Source organism: Lissotriton vulgaris, chromosome 2_1 (assembly GCF_964263255.1).
Source record: "Lissotriton vulgaris chromosome 2_1, aLisVul1.2, whole genome shotgun sequence".
Taxonomy (NCBI): domain Eukaryota; kingdom Metazoa; phylum Chordata; class Amphibia; order Caudata; family Salamandridae; genus Lissotriton; species Lissotriton vulgaris.
The window spans coordinates 295,203,936-295,211,996 of NC_141687.1; the positions used below are offsets into that span (position 1 = coordinate 295,203,936).

Here is an 8,061-nt window from a genome sequence, read left to right on the forward strand (position 1 = left end):
TCTACTGTTGACAGCTGTTCCTTTCTTCATTTAAGGATATGCTGGAAGACAGAAGTGTACACTGAAAAGTTCAATTCCGGGTTCTGATGAATATTAGGTACCAAACGTTTCCGGCAAGTATTCACTTCCCAGTGTAAAAAGTATTTTGCACAAAAAAACATAAACTATATTTTGGATACTTCTGTAGTTCCGAGAGGCTAAACGTCTAGTAGCTTTAAAAACCCGCATAAATTCAAGCTGGGTGGTAGGACAAGTTGTTGTTCATGTGAACGCTTTCCTAGATAACCAGGAATTCAGGGCCGAACTGAAAGCGATAGGTTCCGTTATCTCCTGTAGTTGCTGAAAGCAGGTTTTCACAAAGTTTGGACCATCGCCGAAGGCCATCCTCAGCTTAGAGTCTTATATGTGAACTGGGGAACAGTTCGTTTTTTTGGGGTAACTGATCAAAGATGTTGACCTACATTTGATCTGTGGGGCAACTGTTCAAAATGTCAAGGTAGCTGTAATGCTACAACTTTTGTTTCCACACTTGCAAGCTTAGCAGGTCGCTTCACATATGCTAGCGATCAGTGTCACTCTTTTGGCTGATTGACTGTTCCTAATCTAGACCAAATATTCCCATTAAAAATCATCTCTATGATATTGTGGAAACCACAGTTTTTTGAAGAATTTTCCAGCTTTCCCTCTGGTACAGCGTTGGGTCAGGAAGAGTCAGGTTGAATTTAATTGGTTGCTGATTTAAAATATGCAAATTTTAAAGCAGTGTCACCAGGATCTATTAAGTATGTTTTAATGTAAATAAATGCATATGCGTGTGTATCGGTAGAATGTTATTTCGTGGAGTAACAGATATGTTTATATTTATATGTTTTTATTTCAGTTGATGATGCCGAACCGTGTCTTACTGTAAGTAAGGAGGGTTTCCCCCCTTTCTGTCTGTGTGAGCAATAAACAGTTTTATCAAGTCTATACTTTCAGGGATCATTTCTATAGTTTTTAACTGAGGAAATGTGATTGAAAGTGTTTGGTCTTCGCTAACCACGATGAAGAATTGAAGTGTTCTCTTCTGAGCGTGAAGTGAGTGAACAGTGTTGCATTTATGTAGCTGCTGTTTGCTATTGATGATCGTTCTTATTCCTTTCAAGAGGATTGGAGAAAGAGTACACAATCTGAGTGGTTAGCTACTTTATAGGGTGTAAGGAAGTCTACCCGTTCTTAATTTCTTGCTCAGTTTGTTATTTTTATAGTGTGCACTTTGGTTTATTTTTATTTAGCTGTTGAGTTCATGAATACTTAGTAGAAGCTATTGAGCTTTTTTGGACTTGTGGTTTTTGCAAGAGCTTATCTTTGAAAAGCACTTCTCACCGTCAGTTGGTATTTTGGTATGTTATTTATAAAAAAAGGTTTGTTTTTTAGAACGTGGGGAGTGAAGAGTACTTTTTAAATGGACTGTGCGTATGAGCTATTTGTAGAGCCTAGGCTGCTGCAAGGCAACTACTGCTCCTCAACGATTTAACAATCTTTCAATTCGACTGTTTAAAGGAACCTCCTAATGCTAGTTAAGCCTTTTAGACTAAGAGGAAGCGTAACACCCTGGTCACAGGTTATACAACTTACAAGGCTGCGGTGGATCTTAGACTGCTGAGGATAAAAAACTCCTCCTTTGGTATTTGCTAAAGTTTTCACAGGAATTTGTGGAGTGCAAAGCAGAAGTAAAGGACTGTGTATGTTTACTTATCATTATGAAATCTAGTGTGCTCAGCACAAAAACTTGCAGCTCCCAACTAGCCCCCGTACAGCCCTTAGTACATCAAGGGCTTAATGTATTCGAACTTTGGAATTTGAAGGATCCATTGGGGAGAATGGAGTTGCAACAATAAAAAATAATGGTCAAAACGAGCCACCTGCTCCAGCAAGTACCATTTTCTTGGTTCTCCTGCTTTAACTCAGAATATTCTTAATTCATAGACTGGAATGTTGTGATATCAGAATAGACTTTCTACCTCGGGTATCACATTGATTAAATGCCCTATCCTCTCGATATAGAAGCTCAGCTTTAACTTGAGTCAAGAACTCAAACAGAGGGTATTTAAGGACCATTGTAGCCCCCTTTAGCGTTCCATTATGCTATATTCGAACACTGGAAGATTAGACCCTCATGTAGAGAATCGAAATATCAGCCGTTTGTAAATAGTAGGATAAACCCTGTGCCTTGAAACTTCTAATGGTTCGAGCCCCGACTGCCACCATTTTGGATTTCCACCGTGCTGCGACGCCTAGGAAAAGACCTAGGTGGGCTGGCGCCAGACCGTAAATTGTGGAAGTTCACGGTGTGGTGACAGGCCAGGTGAATACCCATAGACTGTTCTTCTTGGTTATGCAAGAGTCTGGGGCATTGCCCGACTGGTTTTCCAGCCATGGCCTCTTTTTACGTAAAACTTACACAGTTAAGACCTTATTGTGATAGCCTTTTAGCCTGCCGCAAGAGGCAATGGCGACCAGGAACGGTCCCCTTTCCTCTGTTTGTCCCTAGCCTTCAACTTTAGTCTATCATGCTGAATTAAAGTTTAGTTCGCTAACTAAAGACTGCAGCGGCAGGTTTTAATTATCTATCACTGATATGCTGAGAGCTTAGCCAGGTGACAGAAAAAATGCTGTTGTGATATCTTCCTGTAACCCTTGGACAGCTTAGCATAGAGTTATAAAACTTTTTGTCGCGATATGTTATGAAGAATCAAGATTGAAGTAGAAATTGTAAGTGGTCCGAAGGTGTTGCAGATAAGTTCTGATCTAAAAAGGAAGGTCACAGGCAGAGTTTTTTTTTTAAACAACTGTCTACTGTTGACAGCTGTTCCTTTCTTCATTTAAGGATATGCTGGAAGACAGAAGTGTACACTGAAAAGTTCAATTCCGGGTTCTGATGAATATTAGGTACCAAACGTTTCCGGCAAGTATTCACTTCCCAGTGTAAAAAGTATTTTGCACAAAAAAACATAAACTATAGTTTGGATACTTCTGTAGTTCCGAGCGGCTAAACGTCTAGTAGCTTTAAAAACCCGCATAAATTCAAGCTGGGTGGTAGGACAAGTTGTTGTTCATGTGAACGCTTTCCTAGATAACCAGGAATTCAGGGCGCTACTGAAAGCGATAGGTTCTGTTATCTCCTGTAGTTGCTGAAAGCAGGTTTTCACAAAGTTTGGACCATCGCCGAAGGCCATCCTCAGCTTAGAGTCTTATATGTGAACTGGGGAACAGTTCGTTTTTTTGGGGTAACCGATCAAAGATGTTGACCTACATTTGATCTGTGGGGCAACTGTTCAAAATGTCAAGGTAGCTGTAATGCTACAACTTTTGTTTCCACACTTGCAAGCTTAGCAGGTCGCTTCACATATGCTAGCGATCAGTGTCACTCTTTTGGCTGATTGACTGTTCCTAATCTAGACCAAATATTCCCATTAAAAATCATCTCTATGATATTGTGGAAACCACAGTTTTTTGAAGAATTTTCCAGCTTTCCCTCTGGTACAGCGTTGGGTCAGGAAGAGTCAGGTTGAATTTAATTGGTTGCTGATTTAAAATATGCAAATTTTAAAGCAGTGTCACCAGGATCTATTAAGTATGTTTTAATGTAAATAAATGCATATGCGTGTGTATCGGTAGAATGTTATTTCGTGGAGTAACAGATATGTTTATATTTATATGTTTTTATTTCAGTTGATGATGCCGAACCGTGTCTTACTGTAAGTAAGGAGGGTTTCCCCCCTTTCTGTCTGTGTGAGCGATAAACAGTTTTATTAAGACTATACTTTCAGGGATCATTTATATAGTTTTTAACTGAGGAAATGTGATTGAAAGAGTTTGGTCTTCGCTAACCACGATGAAGAATTGAACTGTTCTCTTCTGAGCGTGAAGTGAGTGAACAGTGTTGCATTTATGTAGCTGCTGTTTGCTATTGATGATCGTTCTAATTCCTTTCAAGAGGATTGGAGAAAGAGTACACAATCTGAGTGGTTAGCTACTTGATAGGGTGTAAGGAAGTCTATCCGTTCTTAATTTCTTGCTTAGTTTGTTATTTTCATAGTGTGCACTTTGGTTTATTTTTATTTAGCTGTTGAGTTCATGAATACTTAGTATAAGCTGTTGAGCTTTTTTTTTTGGACTTGTGGTTTTTGCAAGAGCTTACCTTTGAAAAGCAATTCTCACCGTCAGTTGGTATTTTGGTATGTTATTTATAAAAAAAGGTTTGTTTTTTAGAACGTGGGGAGTGAAGAGTACTTTTTAAATGGACTGTGCGTATGAGCTATTTGTAGAGCCTAGGCTGCTGCAAGGCAACTACTGCTACTCAACGATTTAACACTCTTTCAATTCGACTGTTTAAAGAAACCTCCTAGGGGGGCGTGGCCAAGATGGCGGCGTGAGCAGACGTGCTTTGTCGGAGCTCCCGCCGCCGGCCGTTAACTACAGCATATTTTTTAGCGAAACGCCCTGAACCGAGCGCTTCCCCGGCGGGCCTGAGGCCAGCATTGCTGCGGGGGGGGTGCAGGACGGCTGTGCGGCCGGTTCCCGGCGCGGAACCCCGGCTGGACCCGGCCCGGCGACCTGGTGGCACTGACGGCCTGGAAGGAGCGCGGCGGGACAACGAGGCCGCGAGAGGCGGAGCCTGCACGCCGAGTCGAAGGTGCCTGTGCCCGGCGGCTGCTGAGACGGCGAGCCCGGCCCGCGCTGCTGAGCGCGAGGCCCCCGTGATCACCTGTCGGGGGCTTCTGCGGGCTCGCCACACTGACCTGCAGCTTATCGGAGTGCCTAGCTGGTGGTGGTCAACGACGGACCCGGCCTGGGTCGAGTGAGGGAACCCAGGACAAGGAGGTGAGGAGCGGTGGTGGAGGGGGCCCCCCACGCCCCCGGCCCAGCAGACCCCCTTTCACGTGGGGCCGCCGGGAGACAGCGGAGACCGGCTGGCACCCCCGCAGGCTCGTCCACTAGCGGCACAACACGGCGACAGTCTGGGACGATCGAGACCACGATCTGCCGGCACAGGGCCTATCGGTGTGGCCCCCCGCGGCCACCGGTCCCCGCCTGCAGCACTGCCCCAATCCTTGGCTGCATCTACGCGCCTAGACATTCGACGGGAGAGGTGGTGGCCTGTCGGCGCGGGGGGCGTGGAGAGGATCCACGGGGGCCCCGCACGTGGTGGGACAGCACGAGAACCCTCAACCTGCGCAGACGCTGGGGACACCAACACTGGTAGCCGAGCCCCCCCGACCACGGCCCCCACGGAGGCGAGCGGCCCCCCCTTGCTGCGAAGAGGCCCCTGCGACCATACTGAGCTCTCACCCTCTGGACAGTGCAACGCGGTGTACCGCGAGCGCCATCTTGGGCAGCTTCCCGCCCGGCCTGGCCGGCGCTTCCCGCCTCGTCCTCTGGACCCGGCGCCCCTGCGCCCATCACGCGGCCCCCACTGTGCCCTGCTGCGGATTCGTGGAACGGCGACACCACACTGCTCACCCGGGGTGACGGAAGGCTAGGAGGATCGCGGAGGTGCCACTCACATTGCACTGGTTGTCCCGGGGCCGGAGCGGTGCCCACAAGGCCTGAGGATCGATCTGCGTCCGGCAGAAGGAGATACCAGCGGACGCGGCTGGGGGCTCTGGGACGGTATGTCCGGCGGGAGGCCCAGGAAGGACCGCACCATTAAGGATCTCTTCACCCCCCCTACCATGGGGAAGCGGAATGGCCCCGCGGGGTCAAATCCCCGGGGAGACACGGACAAGCAGACGGTGGCCTCGTCGCCCCCTGGGGGAGCGGACCCCGAGGCTCCAGTCACGCGGTCCTTTCTGGAGTCCCTGTTCACTGGGCTGAGGGAGGACATCCACGCCCTAAAGAAGGAGCTCCAGGACAAGATCAAAGAGGTCCGCCGCAACACCGATGCCATAGGGGAGAGAGTGGCAGACCTGGAAACGAAGAGCGACACACGGGACGCCGAAATAGAGGCCCTAAGGCAGGAGCTGGCCCGCATCCATGACCAGCAGGTGGATCTCCAGACGCATGCCGAGGATCTGGAGAACCGCTCCCGGCGGCATAATATCAGGATCCGAGGAGTGAAACTGGCCCCGGACACGGAGGACCTCTTTCGGTTCACACAGGGTCTCTTCAACCACATCTTGGGCCGACAGGCGGACGCCCCCCTGCGACTAGACAGGGCACATCGGACGGGCCCGCCGAGGGCCGACGCAACGCACCCGCCGGACATCCTGGTGTGCGTGCAGGACTTCAGGACAAAAGAGGAGATCCTGAGCAAGGCACGCCACATGGAGAGAATCACCTTCGGCGACCATTCACCGGCGCTTTACCAGGACCTGGCTGCACTTACCCTAGAGAAACGGCGCACCTTTCGGCCAGTAACGGCGGAACTGAGACAACGCAACATTTCCTACAGCTGGGGGCACCCCTTCCGCCTGGTGTTTCGGCTTGGCAATGTCCTCCATCAGCCACGCACCCTCAGAGACGCCTGCCGCGTGCTGGGCCTGGAGGAGCCGGTGGTCGACGATGGGTCACCGGGAGAAAAGACTTCTAACAAGGCTGGCCCAGGTCGCTGGCAGCAGCAACGACGCAGACGCAGGCCGAGACGCCCCGCGGCAACTGAGATAGAGGAGGGGCAGAGGGCTGCGGTGGAGACAGTGGCGCAGGGCCTGGCGCCGGCAAACAATGGCTGACCGCTGGGAGAGCGACACACTAGTTCCACAAGCCATGGTTGGTTCGGGCTAATCTAGTCCGGCGGCGGGGGCGCGTGCAGAGCGCTCCTTGGTCTTCCCTGATGGTGACTCTGTCTCTTCGTCTGTGGCGGAGTGCTTCGAGCGGGCCGACCTGCTTGCGACTCCACCACTGCCCCCATTCTACGGACTTACCTTACTACGGGTCCAGCGGCCATGTGCCTGGACCTGGGACAATGTTGGACCACATTTCTTTGCCAGTTGGGGAGAAGGGTTGGGTAGGGGGGCGGGCACGGGGAGTTGGATGGGAAGCGTTTGCACCGAGGGAGGGGGGGATCCAGGCGGGGAGGTTGCTCCGGTTGAGCAGGGACAGGGGGGGCCGTCGGGGATGGGGGGGAGTTGGGGGGAGAGGGGGGAGGGGCGGGGGGGCTCTCCTTGTCCAGGGGGTGCTGACATCACGGGAGGAGCCGACGGGGCTCCCGGCGCAGTATCTTCCGCGACCCGCTGGCCTACAGTCACGACCTCCGGGTGGATTTGGCGTCTTTCTCACTATCTCAGACATGCCACAACACCTCACAGTGCTCACGCTTAATGTGCGGGCTCTCAACAGTCCGAACAAGCGCAGGGCGATACTATCCTGTCTCGAGCGCTCTAAGGCGGATATCTGCCTTCTTCAAGAAACACATCTTCTGCGCAGCGACCAGCATAGGCTCAAATCACGCGCTTTTCCATGGCAGTTCTTCTCCTCCTCCCTGAAGAAGGCGGCGGGGGTGGCGATCCTAGTGGCTAAATCCTTTGAGGGAAAGGTTCTCCAGAAAGAGGCCGAAATTAAAGGGCGGCTTCTGCTCTATAGCTTCCACATTGCAGGCCACACCTTGCTAGTGGGCTCTGTTTATGGCCCGAATGAGGGGCAGGAAAGGTTCTTACATACAGCTCTAGAGACCGCTACATCCACCACGCACACTCACTTGCTGCTGGGGGGGGACCTCAACATCGTATTTCATAATACGGCGGACCGCTCAGGCCAAAGATCCGGGCAGGTAGGGGCACTCACGGCAGCGGGGCATGCACACTTAGCAGACTTGGGCCTCGCCGATTTATGGCGACACACACACCCCCTAACCACTGCCTATACGTATTACTCGGCGGCACACAAAACATATGCGAGACTGGATTACTTTCTGGGCTCCTCTCAACTGGCGTTACAGGTCGAGGGAGTGGAGATACTGCCAGCCGCACTATCGGATCACTCCCCAGTGGTGGCGACGCTTCGGGTGGGAGCCATGCCAGCTCCACAACGCCACTGGAGGCTGCGAGACGGTCTCCTACAGCTGCCTGACACCCAGACCCG

The 8,061-nt window shown here is 50.9% G+C and overlaps 2 non-coding genes across 2 annotated transcripts; both read left to right on the forward strand.

The window, feature by feature from the left end:
• The first annotated feature begins 962 nt into the window (after positions 1-962).
• On the forward strand, positions 963-1,178 carry LOC147730087 (small nucleolar RNA U3). Its single transcript, XR_015309015.1, has one exon. It is a non-coding gene; the product is annotated as a small nucleolar RNA U3 (small nucleolar RNA).
• A 2,618-nt stretch (positions 1,179-3,796) lies between these two features.
• Positions 3,797-4,012, forward strand: LOC147730088 (small nucleolar RNA U3). Its single transcript, XR_015308786.1, has one exon. It is a non-coding gene; the product is annotated as a small nucleolar RNA U3 (small nucleolar RNA).
• The last annotated feature ends 4,049 nt before the right edge of the window (positions 4,013-8,061 follow it).